The sequence below is a fragment of the Cryptomeria japonica genome, chromosome 7 (assembly GCF_030272615.1).
Source record: "Cryptomeria japonica chromosome 7, Sugi_1.0, whole genome shotgun sequence".
Classification (NCBI taxonomy): domain Eukaryota; kingdom Viridiplantae; phylum Streptophyta; class Pinopsida; order Cupressales; family Cupressaceae; genus Cryptomeria; species Cryptomeria japonica.
The window spans coordinates 854525107-854539101 of record NC_081411.1 but is presented as its reverse complement, the minus strand read 5'-3'; the positions used below and the strand labels follow the sequence as shown (position 1 = coordinate 854539101).

At 35.4% G+C, this 13995-nt stretch overlaps 1 non-coding gene across 1 annotated transcript; it reads left to right on the top strand.

Moving 5' to 3' along the window:
- Positions 1-7062: 7062 nt before the first annotated feature.
- Positions 7063-7135, top strand: TRNAR-UCU (transfer RNA arginine (anticodon UCU)). The gene has a single exon. It is a non-coding gene; the product is annotated as a tRNA-Arg (tRNA).
- The last annotated feature ends 6860 nt before the right edge of the window (positions 7136-13995 follow it).

The following is a 13995-nucleotide window of genomic DNA, read 5'->3' as shown; positions in this document are numbered from 1 at the left end:
AATGTAGATTTTGCTGCTACAGCAACATAGATCAACCAGAAAGAAACAAAAAACTTTTCCAGATTATACAGAAGAAAAAAAAACAGAGCATAAAAACAGAACTATTGATATTAACTGTTGCAATACTTTTTGAATTACAATATACAATCTGATGCAAAAGATCACTGTAGAAGAATCCAATTACGGAGAAGACTGAAATCAGCAGCCTTAATTCAGGTAGAAAATAGTGGATCTGAGCAAAACACAGATCAGTGATCCATAGTCTGCGGTAAAGAACTGAAGGAAAGAACAACTCCAAATCCAATCAGCAATCCAAAGGCAAAGGGAAGAAGGAACTAGATCCAAGAAAGGAAGGAAATCCCAAACCTCCAAATGGATCTACCAGCTCAAAAGAAAAGGACACAGAGAAAATCTAAGTGTAGCTATTGCAACCGTGGTTACCATCCAGAATCATCATGCATGAAGAAGACCATTGATCTCATGGCACAAACACCTCAACAAAATAATCTTGGTAACTTTATCCCAGAAGGTGCCAAGAAGAAGCAGGAAGAAAAAGCACCAAAAACAAGAAACAATGCTCATGCATTGATTGCTATTCATTCTTCTTCAGATGCATGGATCATAGACTCTGGAGCTTCACACCATATGGCAGCCACAAAAGATGTTCTCTCTTCTTTAAAACCATATTCTGGTTCACCTATTCGCTTGGGAGATGGATCTTCTGTAGCAACAACTGGAATAGGGGAGGTTGAGATGGGAATTGGAAGTTTTGAGAATGTCTTGCACATTCCAAATCTTTCTGTCAATCTTCTTTCTATGTATCAAATGACACACACTGGCACCGGTAGGAGAGTTGAATTCACTCCAGATTTTGTGAGCATATTTGATATTGAGGACAACTCCAAAATTGTTGTTGGTAAGGCAAATCATCAATCTCATCTGTACACTTTTACTGATTTTGTTGCCAAATCAGATTCTACTTTACTTCTAACACATGCAAATGATGAAAGTAGAGTTTGGCACGAAAGATTTGGTCATTTGAACTTTAGATACATGCAGCAATTGAGCAAACAAGGGATGGTGAAAGGCTTGCCTACCATAGAATTTTCTGATGGAGTTTGTAAAGGTTGTGCTCTTGGAAAGCATCCACAAGAAAAATTTCCAAAGGGGATTGCATGGAGAGCCTTCTCCCCTCTAGAGCTTGTTCATAGTGATCTGATGGGTCCTTTTCCTGATCCTTCCATGAGTAAAGCTAGATATGTCCTAACATTCATTGATGAATGCACAAGATACACATGGGTTTATTTTCTCAAATTCAAATATGAGGTGTTTAAGAATCTCAAGATTTTCAAAACCCATGTGGAGAATCAATCAGACAAAATGATCAAGATCCTCCGCACAGATAATGGGGGGGAGTATGTCAACAATGATGTTCAACATCTTTGTGATGAAGCAGGAATATAGTTGCAAAACACAGTTCCTTACACTCCGCATCAGAATGGGGTAGCTGAGAGAAAGAACTGATCCTTGAAGGAGATGGCTAGTTGTATGTTGTATGCTAGATATTTTCCCTCCAAATTGTGGGCTGAAGCAATCAATTGTGCTTCATACATACAAAATAGATCTCCTCACAAATCTGTCACAGGAAAGACACCTTTTGAAGCATGGAGTGGCATGCAACCAAAAGTGACCCATTTTCGAATTTTTGGATCACATGCATGGGCTCGCATTCCTGTCGAGAAAAGGAAAGCTTTAGGGCCTCAAAGAAAAGAATGCATCTTTGTTGGATACCCAGATGGTGTAAAGGGCTATAGATTGTTAGATCTTTCAACAGAAACACTCTTAATTGAGAGGAGTGTCTACTTTGATGAAAGTCTCATGCATGCATCTCAGGAGCCACATTCTCGTACTTCTTGCTTCTTCCTCTTACAAATCTCAAAGATAATACATGCAATCATTCAGATCTGATTTCCGATACATCTGAATCTGATCCAGATGAATTTGAGCATGCATGTGCAGATCTAGATGCAGCTCTTGATTGGGCTTCTAGTGACGATTCAGTATCTCCTGTGCAAAATCAAAGGACTAGGAGCTTGGCTGATATATTTGATGCCCCTCATGCACTTTCAGCTATCGATCCCATCATGCCAATGCATGCCTATATGATTCATGCATCCGATCCTCAAACTTATCCAAAAGTTGTAGGGAATCCTCTTTGGGAAGCAGCCATGGACGAGGAGTACAATTCTCTCATTGAGAATCACACTTGGGACTTGGTTCCACTTCCACCTGATTGCAAACTTGTAAGGTGTAAATGGGTCTATAGAACAAAGAAATCAGCAGATGGCCATGTAAGTAGATACAAAGCAAGGTTGGTAGCCAAAGGCTTTCAGCAAGTTCATGGCATTGACTATGATGAAACTTTTGCTCCAATGGCAAAAATGGATTCCATTCGTTTGGCTCTTGCAATTGCAGTAGCAAGGAGGTGGGAGATTCATCAGATGGATGTGAAGAACGCATTTCTTCATGGTGATCTCGAGGAAGAGATCTATATGGAGCAGCCACAAGGGTATGTACAAAATTCCTCATTGGTATGCAAACTCAAGAAGTCACTCTATGGCCTCAAGCAGGCACCTAGAGCTTGGTATGCTAAAATGGATTCTTATCTGTTGTCTCAAAATTTCATGCGATGCAAATCTAATCCAAATGTTTATATGATGAGAACATCTGACTCTCTATTGCTCGTAATACTTTATGTAGATGATCTGCTAATAACAGGTGATTCAGTCAAAGCCATTGTTGCAACCAAAGAAACTTTGCATGCTAGATTTTCCATGACAGACATGGGTCTCCTTAGTTTTTTTCTTGGTCTTGAAATCAACCAGAATCAATCAGGTGTCCAAGTTGCTCAATCCAAGTATGCACGGGATCTTCTGGCTCGATTTCACATGAGTGATTGTAAGCCAATACCCACACCTTTCCTGTCAGGAGTAAAGCTTGAGGATGGCCAAGATACACCATTGGTTGATTGCACACTCTATCGTCAGCTTGTGGGGAGTCTTCTTTATCTCACTCACTCTCGTCCGGATCTATCATATGCAGTGGGTGTTGTTTTCAGATACATGCAGTAGCCTCATGAACTGCATTGGAAAGCTGCCAAGCGTATACTTCACTATGTTCAAGGAACCCTTAGCTATGGGATTCATTATTCAACAGGATGTACTTTGGATCTCATCGGCTACATTGATTCTGATTGGGCTAGTGATAGCATTGATTGCAAGTCCACTTCAGGATATGTTCTTAGTTTGGGCTCTGGTCCCATTTGTTTGTCAAGTAAAAAATAATCTTCCATTGCTCTATCATCCACAGAGGCTGAATATCAAGGTGCAGTCACTGCTACCATTCAAATTCTTTGGCTGCAAAATTTTCTCACTGAGCTGGGTATATGTTTTCATCAACCAATCATCATTTGGTGTGATAACCAAAGTACACTGAAGGTTTGCAGAGATCATGTACAACGACAACGGACAAAGCACATCGAGATCCACATGCACTTCATCCAAGATCTGATCCATGATGCCATCATTGATTTACAGTATTGTCCCACGTCTCAAAAGATTGCTGACATATTCACGAAGACATTCACTGAGCAGAAGTTTCACTTTCTCCGAGATCTTCTTGGGGTTAAAGAAACTGTACCACGATAGTTTTCTCATTATGTTAGTCTCTTTTGAGGGGAGGTTTTATTCCCACTGGGTTTTCCTTCTTTCCTCATTTCTTTTATTAGACTTTTCTGTTCTCCTTTGTTAGAATTAAGCGGGGGTAGTCGGATAATATTCAAGATTTCTTCACAAAGTTCAAATCCTTATTGCTTCAGCTTAAAGGATGTGGTATTGACAAATCCAAGAAAGAAAGCAAATTAATCCTTGCTATTCTATCAAAGCTAGGTCCAGAATATGTAGCATTTGTCTCTGCTTTCCACACGGTCAGGGTCACAACAAGAGCAACTTGGAAGATGCCCACACTTGATGCCTTTATTGAGTCCTTGATACATGAGCAAGATAAGCTCATAAAGATGGGCAGGCTCATGTATCAAGGACTCAATGAAGGCATCAAGTGTGGGCATCTTCCAAGTTGCTCCTGTTGTGAGCCTAACCGTGTGGAAAGCAGAGACAAATATTGCATATTCTAGACCTAGCTTTGATAGAATAGCTTCCAATGTGCCCATCTTTATGAGCTTATCTTGCTCATGTATCAAGGACTCAATGAAGGTATCAAGTGTGGGCATCTTCCAAGTCACTCCTGTTGTGAGCCTGACCATGTGGAAAGCATAGACAAATACTACATATTCTGAACCTAGCTTTGATAGAATAGCAAAGATTAATTTGCTTTCTTCCTTGGATTTGTCAATACCACATCCTTTAAGCTGAAGCAATAAGGATTTGAACTTTGTGAAGAAATCTTGAATATTATCAAAATTTCTTGGATTTAATGAGTTGAACTCATTTTCAAGAATATGACCTCGCATCTCATCTTGCTTTCCAAAGAGTGTCTCCAATGTCTTCCAAATGTCATTTGGAGTTTTGCATGAAACAACAATTCTGGAGAGATGGATAAGCATAGAAGACCAAAGGCTTCATCCATTCGATTGAAGTATTTAGATTTTTCAACTGCTGGATTGGGTTCAACCTCTGTATCCATAACTATCCGATAAAGGCCTCTACTTCTAAGCTGAAGCAAAATCTTTGGCTTCTAATCAAAATAGTTGTATGGTGTGAGAATAGCAGAGGCTGAGAACTCTATTTTTCAACTTTGCTCTTCTATATCTATATCTGCAACAAACAAAGATTTTGTTTTTCCTTTCTAGCACCTATGCTCTGATACCATGTAGATTTTGTTGCTACAGCAACATAGATCAATCAGAAAGAAACAAAAAACTTTTCCAGATTATAAGAAGAAAAAAAAAACAAAGCATAAAAATAGAACTATTGATATTAACTGTTGCAATACTTTCTGAATTACAATATACAATCTGATGCAAAAGATCACCTTAGAAGAATCCAATTACGGAGAAGACTGAAATCAGCAGCCTTAATTCAAGCAGAAAATAGTGGATCTGAGCAAAACAGAGATCAGTGATCCATAGTCTGCGGTAAAGAACTGAAAGTGATGAAGTTGTTGTGATCCACAGTCAGCGGTAGTCAGCGGTAGTCGGACAATGAAGTTGCAGTTGGAATTAACCACCAACAGGAAATACAGAGGAATGAGGCTTCCGCAAGGGTTGCAGAGTGAAAGATTTGCATGACTTTGAAAACACAGAGGAGTCTCTAGCAAGGGTTGCAGAGTGAAAGATTTGCAGAGGTAAAATGAATAGCGATTTAAAAATAGCCAGGGTTTCTATTTTTTAAGCCCTATACAGGTAGCGTTTTATTCTTTTTCCATCCTCAATTTGCCTGCAGTCAAAACATGTAAGACCTACTCTCTTCGTTTGCCTTCCTTACATGAACCAAAATAAGTATTTTTTTTTCGTACCAGTTTTCAAAGTTTTTTTACATTTTGTTGCTACCTTAAACTCATTTTAATCATCTAAGTAATGAGAGTTTCTTCAGCTCAAAGACAAATTTCACCACCTCTGTTGAAAAATCCTGTGTACAAAGTGCAAAAATATCAGAATGAGCCTTCTTTTGATCAATCTAGAGTGTCCTTTGCATTGGTTGTTTATTCAAATATTCTGCACTGCACTTGCAAAGCATTTTACTTCTCCGAGCAATCTTCAAATTGTAGAGTTAAGATTTGGAGAGGAGAAAAAAAAACGAGGAGGTAGCTCTCATGTTTATGCTCTCTTACAGAAGAAACAAAAAAATGCCATCTGCATAAAATGCTATTAAAACTGTTTTCATATATTGCTAAAATATTTTACTACAAAATCTTTTATTTTCAACAATTATCGTAAAACTAATCTATATTATTTTGCTATTAAATCATCAAATTAATCCAAATTATGTATTGAATTTTAAACTTTCATAGTTGTTTTCAAATTAATCTAAATCCTTTTGCAACTGTGAGACACAAAGCCCTCGCAGCAAACTGATGATGAAAATCGAAGTCTGCAAGAATATATGGAAATCCAAAACCCTAATTTTTAGTGGCTAAAAACACAGTTGCCGTACAAAGACTGGCATTTGTGAGATTCTGAAACAAAACAAAACGATAGGTTAACAGCAGAGGATTTAAGGGATTTTTAGTGAAAGTTCAATAAAATGAGAAAAGATTCGTAAATTTTTAAGTAAAAGTTCAAAAAATGAGAAATTAAAGGATTTTAAGTAAATCCCCCAAAAAATAGATATATCCAACAAAACCGGAAATAGGAATTGAAGAACAAGCTGCAACAATAATAGAAAAAGTTCAAAAAAAATTCATAAATAGATATAAAAATAATTAACTTGGCCAAATCTGTTATTGATGGCAAATACTGTGACCTTTGTGACCTCTATGCAGGAGAATGGCATCGCAGAAACTAGAAACAACGGTGAAAATGAGATAAATTGTAACCATTTAATAAGCATTCAATTGACAAAATAAATGCTTGCACAGATTTTTGTACGTTGCCAGATATCATTTATTCTATATGTGCTATCATTATAAGATTTCGTATATAGATGCAATGCCAACTGCATTCAGAACTTTATTAAATTTTTAAAATTAATATGAATAAAAATTTGAATTTTCTACCTACTCTTTTTGACACTAGCCAATGAAAATAAAAAAAAAGATATTTTTATAATTATGTAAAATATAAAATAAATATAAACTATATGATTTTTGTTTTAAAATTTTAATACTTTATTGATTGGTGAGCTTAAAAAAATAAATGACCCAGATAAATATCCTGCCTAGGGCAGGAACTAAAGATGTGTGTACACCTATTACTTATGTCACAAGATTGAGAAACACTAAAATTGAGCATTATAAAATTGTTAGATAGTGTGTGTTAATAAATTAATATTTCATGATGTATTTAATAAGGAATAACAATAAAATGCGCAATGAAATGTGCGTGAAGCGCCCGTGGCCTAATGGATAAGGCGTCTGACTTCTAATCAGGCGATTGTGGGTTCGAGTCCCACCGGGCGTGTAAATATTTTATAACTAGGTTTATTTCAGATTACTTGCAGTTGAATTCTCAAATATCAACGAGAGAGAACACAGAAACACCTACATTTCTGTCAGCGCATTGTACGGTTATGGGGGTTTCGAAGACCAGATAACATTTGTTTCTAATCCACATGCCTTGATTATACTTAGACTTGTCCCCATGTCCATAGATCACTGACGAATGCCTGTAACAGGTAGCTAGATTATCAGAGAAATATTTGCATTCTATAAATCTTTCTAAACTGGGCAATTTTAGCCACATTGGCTTGCTCATGCTGGCGAAAGATTGTCAGAACTTGGTGGAAATTGATCTTTCTAGCTGCTCCAGAATTCGGGATAAAGAGATTGCTGCTATTTCTCAAACCAAGAATCTGCAGCCACTGACATTGTTGTAGTGCCAACAAATTTCTGACCTGGGTATGGTTTGCATAGCAGTGAGATGTGGTGAACTCCGCTACTTGAATCTCAAATGGTGTGTTGGGATATCCGATTCAGGGCCAATCCAACCGTCCTATTTCTTCTTGTTATTAAAAGGCAACTAGTACAAGAGGTAATACTTGTTAAGAGGTATTAGAGCCTTATAATATAGATTCTGGAAACTGACAAAGAAACTATCCACCTAATCTCCTCATAATAATAATTTATTTTATTTGATCTCACAAATAACAATCTCCCACTTGAGATCAAATAGAGGTTTATACATTATTTTATATTTCCTTCTTGTTGATCCAATTCCATGTTGTTTCATCATGAGGTTCTACAAAGATATTGTTTATCCTTCAGTAAAAATTCGGTTAACATATCGGTCGGATTATCTTTTGTGTGTATTTTCTCCAATTGTAGTAGACCATCATTGAGCACTTGGCGAATCCAGTGATATCAATGTGTTTTGTTTTATCATGAAAGGTCGGGTTTTTGGCAAGATGAATTGCACTTTGGCTATCACAATTCAATACATACTTTTCTTGTTGCAAACCTAGTTCTTCCAGAAACCTCCTTATTCAAAGCATTTATTTTCCTTTTCAGTTGTTGCAATATATTCAGCCTCTGTGGTAGATCGAGCCACTACATTTTTTAACCTAGATACCCATGAGATTGCAGTTCCCGCATCTTGAAAACACAAGCAATGATTAACCGATCCTTTAATGCATCTAAGAATCCATTTAATTGCAGCCCAATGTTACTTACAACTCCCACTGAATGTGCAATGTCAGGACGTGTGCATACCATAGCATACATAAGACTTCCTACTACAGAGGCATATATAATTTTGGACATTTCTTCATTTTCTTCAATACTAGTGGGACAATGATTAGATGATAATTTAAAATGAGAAGCAAGTGGTGTACCTACAGGCTTTGCACTGGACATATTAAATTTTTCCAATACCTTTTCGAGATATTGTTGCTGTGATAGCCATAATTTTTTGTTTTCTCTATCACGAGTAATTTGCATCCCCAAAATCTTCCTTGCTGGTCCCAAATCTTTCATTGCAAACGTCTAACTTAATTCTTCTTTTAACTTTTTAATCATCAACTTGTCTTTTCCAACAATCAACATGTCATCAACATATAATAATAAGACAATAAAATTACCATTTTCTTCTCTTTTAATGTATACACAATGATCTGCATTTCATCATTTAAAACCATTATTAACCATAAAAGAATCAAATTTCCTATATCATTGACGTGTGGCTTGTTTCAACCCACAAAGACTCTTATTTAACTCACATACCGAATTTTCTCTACCTTTTTCAATAAATCCTTCTAGCTGCTCCATAAAAATTTCTTCATCTAAATCTCCATGTAAAAAGATTGTCTTGACATCTAATTGTTCTAATTCTAAATCTAGAGTAGCAACAAGACCAAGTACTACTCGTATTGATGTCATTTTAACAACTGGAGAAATTTTTTTATGTAAAATTAATACCCGATTCTTGTTCAAATCCTTTCACCATGAGTCATGCTTTAAATCTTTTCTGATTTTCTTTGCCTTCATGTTTTATGCGATACACCCACTTGTTCTTTAGAGCTTTTCTTCCTTTTGATCTTTCAACCAAGTCCCATGTGTTATTGTCATGTAGAGAATACCTTTGCGAAGGCCTATGTGTCCTACTTGATTTGCGAAGTTGTTCTTGTACTTCTTGTTGGTGTCCCTAATTTTCATTTTGTTGCAAGGGCTGTTCATTTTCTTCTTGTAATGGTGGCTGGTTTTCCTGTTGTTTTTCTTGTACTTTTGGAATTTCAATAAATTGCTTCTCCACACCATTTTCAATAGTATTAAACAATTTTTCTTTATTAAAAATTAACATCCCTACTTCTAATAATCCTCTTTGTTAAAGGATCCCACAATCGGTAACCTAACCTATTATCAACATATCCTAAGAAAATACATTTAAGTGACTTTTCATCCAACTTGGACCTTTGTTCATTAGGAATATGCGCATATGCTTCACATCCAAATACTTTTAAATGAGTATAGCGCAAATATTTACCAATCCATACCTTTTCGGGAATACCGCCATTTAATGAAGTCGTGGGAGAATGATTTATTAAGTAGCAAGTTGTATTAAGAGCCTCTGCCCAAAAATATTTTGGCAAACTAGAATTTAAAAGCATACTCCTTACTTTTTCCATTCTTGTTCGATTCATTCTTTCAACTGTTCCATTTTGTTGTGGGGTGCGTGGAATTGTTTTAATGTACTTTATCCCATGCTTACTGCAATACTCTTCAAACAATTTAGAACAATATTCCCCACCATTATCTATTCTAATAAATCTCAGCAATTTATTAGTTTCTCATTTAAGAGCCACATGAAATTTTTGAAAAATATCAAAAACCTGATCTTTGCTCTTCATAGGATAAGCCCACACCTTCTTCGATGCATCATCAATAAAAGTTACAAAATAAATTGCTCCTCCTAGTGATTTTACATTAATTGGGCCACATACATCAGAATTTATCAGATCTAATATTTTTGTATCTCTTTTAGGACTATCTCTTATAAATGATACCCTTTTCTATCAACCCATAACACAATGTTCACAAAATTTAAATTTTGTACCTTTTATGGCAGGTAAAAGCTTTTTTTCGACAAGAATTTTCAGGCCTCTTTCAGTCACGTGGCCAAGTCTTTTGTGCCATAAATCTGCTCCAGGCTCCTCCTTTGCAATAGCAATAGTGTCTAATCTTCGCAACTTTGATTTTAATCTGTAGAGAGCCTATTTTCAGCCCTTTTGCAACAACTAGTGAACCTTTTATAATTTTCCATCCTCCTTTTCCAAACGTTGTATGGTAGTCTTCATTATCTAACTTTCCAAATGAAATCAAATTCATTTCAAGTTCTGGTACATGCCTAACTTGTGTAAGCAATAGACTACAACCATCTTCTGTTTTTATTAGAATGTCTCCTATTCCTTCAATATAACAAAGACTCTTATCACCCAAGCGAACTTTACCCATATAACCAGATCTATAAGAAAAAAAAATTCTTTTTCTTGGTGTAACATGATAGGAGGCTCCAGAATCTAAAATCAAATCACTATCATAATTAGAAGTAGAAAGACATACATCCTCATAAGGTATAGTAATTAATACCTCTCCTTCTGATAGGACAACAATAGTTTCCTCATTATTGTTGGCTACCTTTTACTCCTTTTGTTCCTCCTTTAATTTCCAACAATGCTTTTTGATATTGCCAAGCTTTCCACAATGATGGCAGGTAATTCTTCCATGCCTAGATTTTGACCTACCTCTAGAAATCGATCTCTTGGAGTTATTTCTATTCGACTTCCTTCCACGATCACTCAGGGTTAATGCCTCCATATTTGGCATTTCCTCTCCCATAGATTTCCTATGCATTTCTTCATTCAACAAACTATTAGAAACATCTTCAAAAGATAATTTACCTTTTGGTGTTGCATTACTTATGGTGACAACTAAGTTTTACCAACTACCAAGCATAGAACTTAATAGTAGAAGAGCTCGAATCTCATCATCAAAAACAATCTTCAATGAAGTCAATTGATTCAAAACTGTGTGCAACTTGTTTAAATGTTCAACCACTGAACTTCCTTCCCTCATTTTGAGATTAAATAAGCTTTTCATCAAAAATAATTTATTGACTGTCGTATCTCGTTCATATAGGTCATGAAGCTTTTTCCATAATGATGAAGTTCTTTTCTTGTGAAACATGGAACTATACCGTGTATGCCAAAGATTGCCGAATAGTAGCAATTGTCTTTCGATCTAACTTGTCCCAATCTTCATCACTCATATTTTGTGGCTTCTTTGATCTTCCCTGAATTGACAACTGTAGATCTTTGAGGGTGAGTATATCTTCCATTTTTGACCTCCATATGTTAAAGTTTGCCCCTGTAAGCTTTTCAATACTTATCATTGATTCCATTAAATCACCTACAAATAAAACTTATACACACCAAATCTGCAACAAAGGCTTAGTAGGCTTTGATACCAGTTGTTATGAATTAAGGGCAACAAGACAACCAATAAATACCTAAACTAAATATTTTGTGCAGTCGAATACCTAAAATGTTGCTCAAAATAAATAAAATAACAATTTTAAATGGACAACACAAATTTACGTGGAAAACCCCAACTAGCGAAAAAACCACGAGAAAAGGATCAACAACATTTTATTAATCACAAAAATGTACATAAAAAACAACTACCTCACAATTTTCAAAGAGGCTTATGATATAGATTCTAGAAATTGACAAAGAAACTGTTCACCCAACAACCTTTGGAAACAGAAACGATTCCAAACTTCTGAGAGAGTTCCATTTTTTAATATCAAGACACTGTTTTCTCTTTTTTTTTTTGGCTTTGTATCTCATCTCAAAAATATATCTATAGGTTGTAATGATATCTATGCACTTAATGTCAACTTTTTGGAAAAATGTTTGTTAAGAGACTGCTGGAATCTTTTTTAATTCAATACAAGGAGCTTGTTGAATTTCATTCCTCGGCAAAACCTGAAGATTCCAAGGTTTCTCTAGAACGGTTTATTAATCTACACCAGGAAATATCTCTATTTTTTGGGATAGAATTTGTGAAGAAAAAATGTAGGCATTTTTTTTAAAACTTAGTCAGTATTTTCTATTTCAGCATTGTCCTTTTGTTTGAAATGGAGAATAGGGTTTTTAATTTGTATTTTTATTGACAGTGCATCATAACAAAAATTATTTTGATTGTTATTTAACAAAACATGCGAGGCGTTTTTGAAACATTAATAAAGGTATCTATGTTGTTATATTGTTTTAAATTGTTTTCATTTGCATGTTTTATTGGACATTTGATGCATAGTACATTTGCCCTAAATGCACTTCCTTGAGCTATAAAAGCATTTTGGTGTTTCTTTGTAATCAGTTCCAAATCTCCTACTTTAGCACACACCAAGAGGATAATGACTTTCAGATTTATGTGTTCTTTGGACACATGGCACGACATGGCTAGGAGACATCTATGGTGCCAACACTTTTCTGATATAGAGATTTAATTTCTTATATGATGTGCTTGTTCATATTATATAATGATTTATCATTGATTAATAAATAAAAAATGCTTTTTCTGAACTAATTGCAATATATCACCACAATGATTTTTAATCTTGTTTATACTCTCTCATGATTTATCCAATTTTACTTAGGGGTTTTAGTCAGTTTGAATATTGCCCAAAAGAAATTAGCATTCTCTTTTATGATGAAATGTCTTGCTTCAAACATCTTTTCATCCTCAAAATATAAAATGGGAAACTTTGGGGGAGGTTTCTCATTCTTGATAGTTACATTGAAATCAATTGGCAAAGGGATAGTCAAATCCACATCAATGTTCTCTGGGACATTTCTCAAACCACCAAGTAAATCCTCTTGAATACTTTTTTGGAGAGCTTCTATGTTTTTCCTTTAGACAAACCAAAGTAAAGGAGAGTAGCTACAAACACCATTGGGATTTCCAAATTTACCCTATATTTGCAGTTTGTTCTCATAAACAAATCTCCTAGAAATTTCTTTACTAGTCTAGTAATGACAAAATTTGATTCATTAAGAACCTCCTCCATCCTTTTTTCCTTAATTTCTCTTTAAAAAGTCACCTGTCTCCTGGATAAGAGAAGCCGAATGGGGGTATCCATTGGGGTATCCATTGATTCTTGGTCCTCTCTTGTCAATCACCTACAGTCTCCAAGAAAATTTCCTGCGACATAAAATCAGAGAAGAAACCTTTAGCTATAGAGAGAAAATACATTATGAAAGATTTGAAATATGACCAACCAAAGGCTTGTCAAAGAAGCTAAGAAGCATTCAATTCCATTTGTAAACCCAAGGATAGCCTCAAGTAGATGCAACTTGCCTTGTCATGTCCTTTCATTGCAATTTCCACCTTTTCTAATTATTGCTCCTTCTACATCAAGTTATTCAGACATATCCATAATGCTAACTTAAAACCGATCACTCTAGCCAATGCAACAAGCCACCAAACATGTCGACTATTTAAATTGCATCATTCCATTAGACCAATTATCTCTAGTTTTATTTAGCAGAGTGATTGACAAGACCCATCAAATCATGAAGATCCTCCATCTGATGGTTTAATATTTGATTTTCGACAAAATATTGCATCTAGATCTTTTAACTTAGCACTCCACCTCCTCTGTCGATGAAGTTAATATTTTCCTGACGTTAAGGCCATTTTTGAAAATCAAACTACTAGCATTAATTCCTACCAGAAGTGAATTAATCTCAATAAAATAAATCCCTCAATTCCATCAAATTTCACCATTGAAGGCATTTACATCGACAATAGATAAAGCGGTGGTTT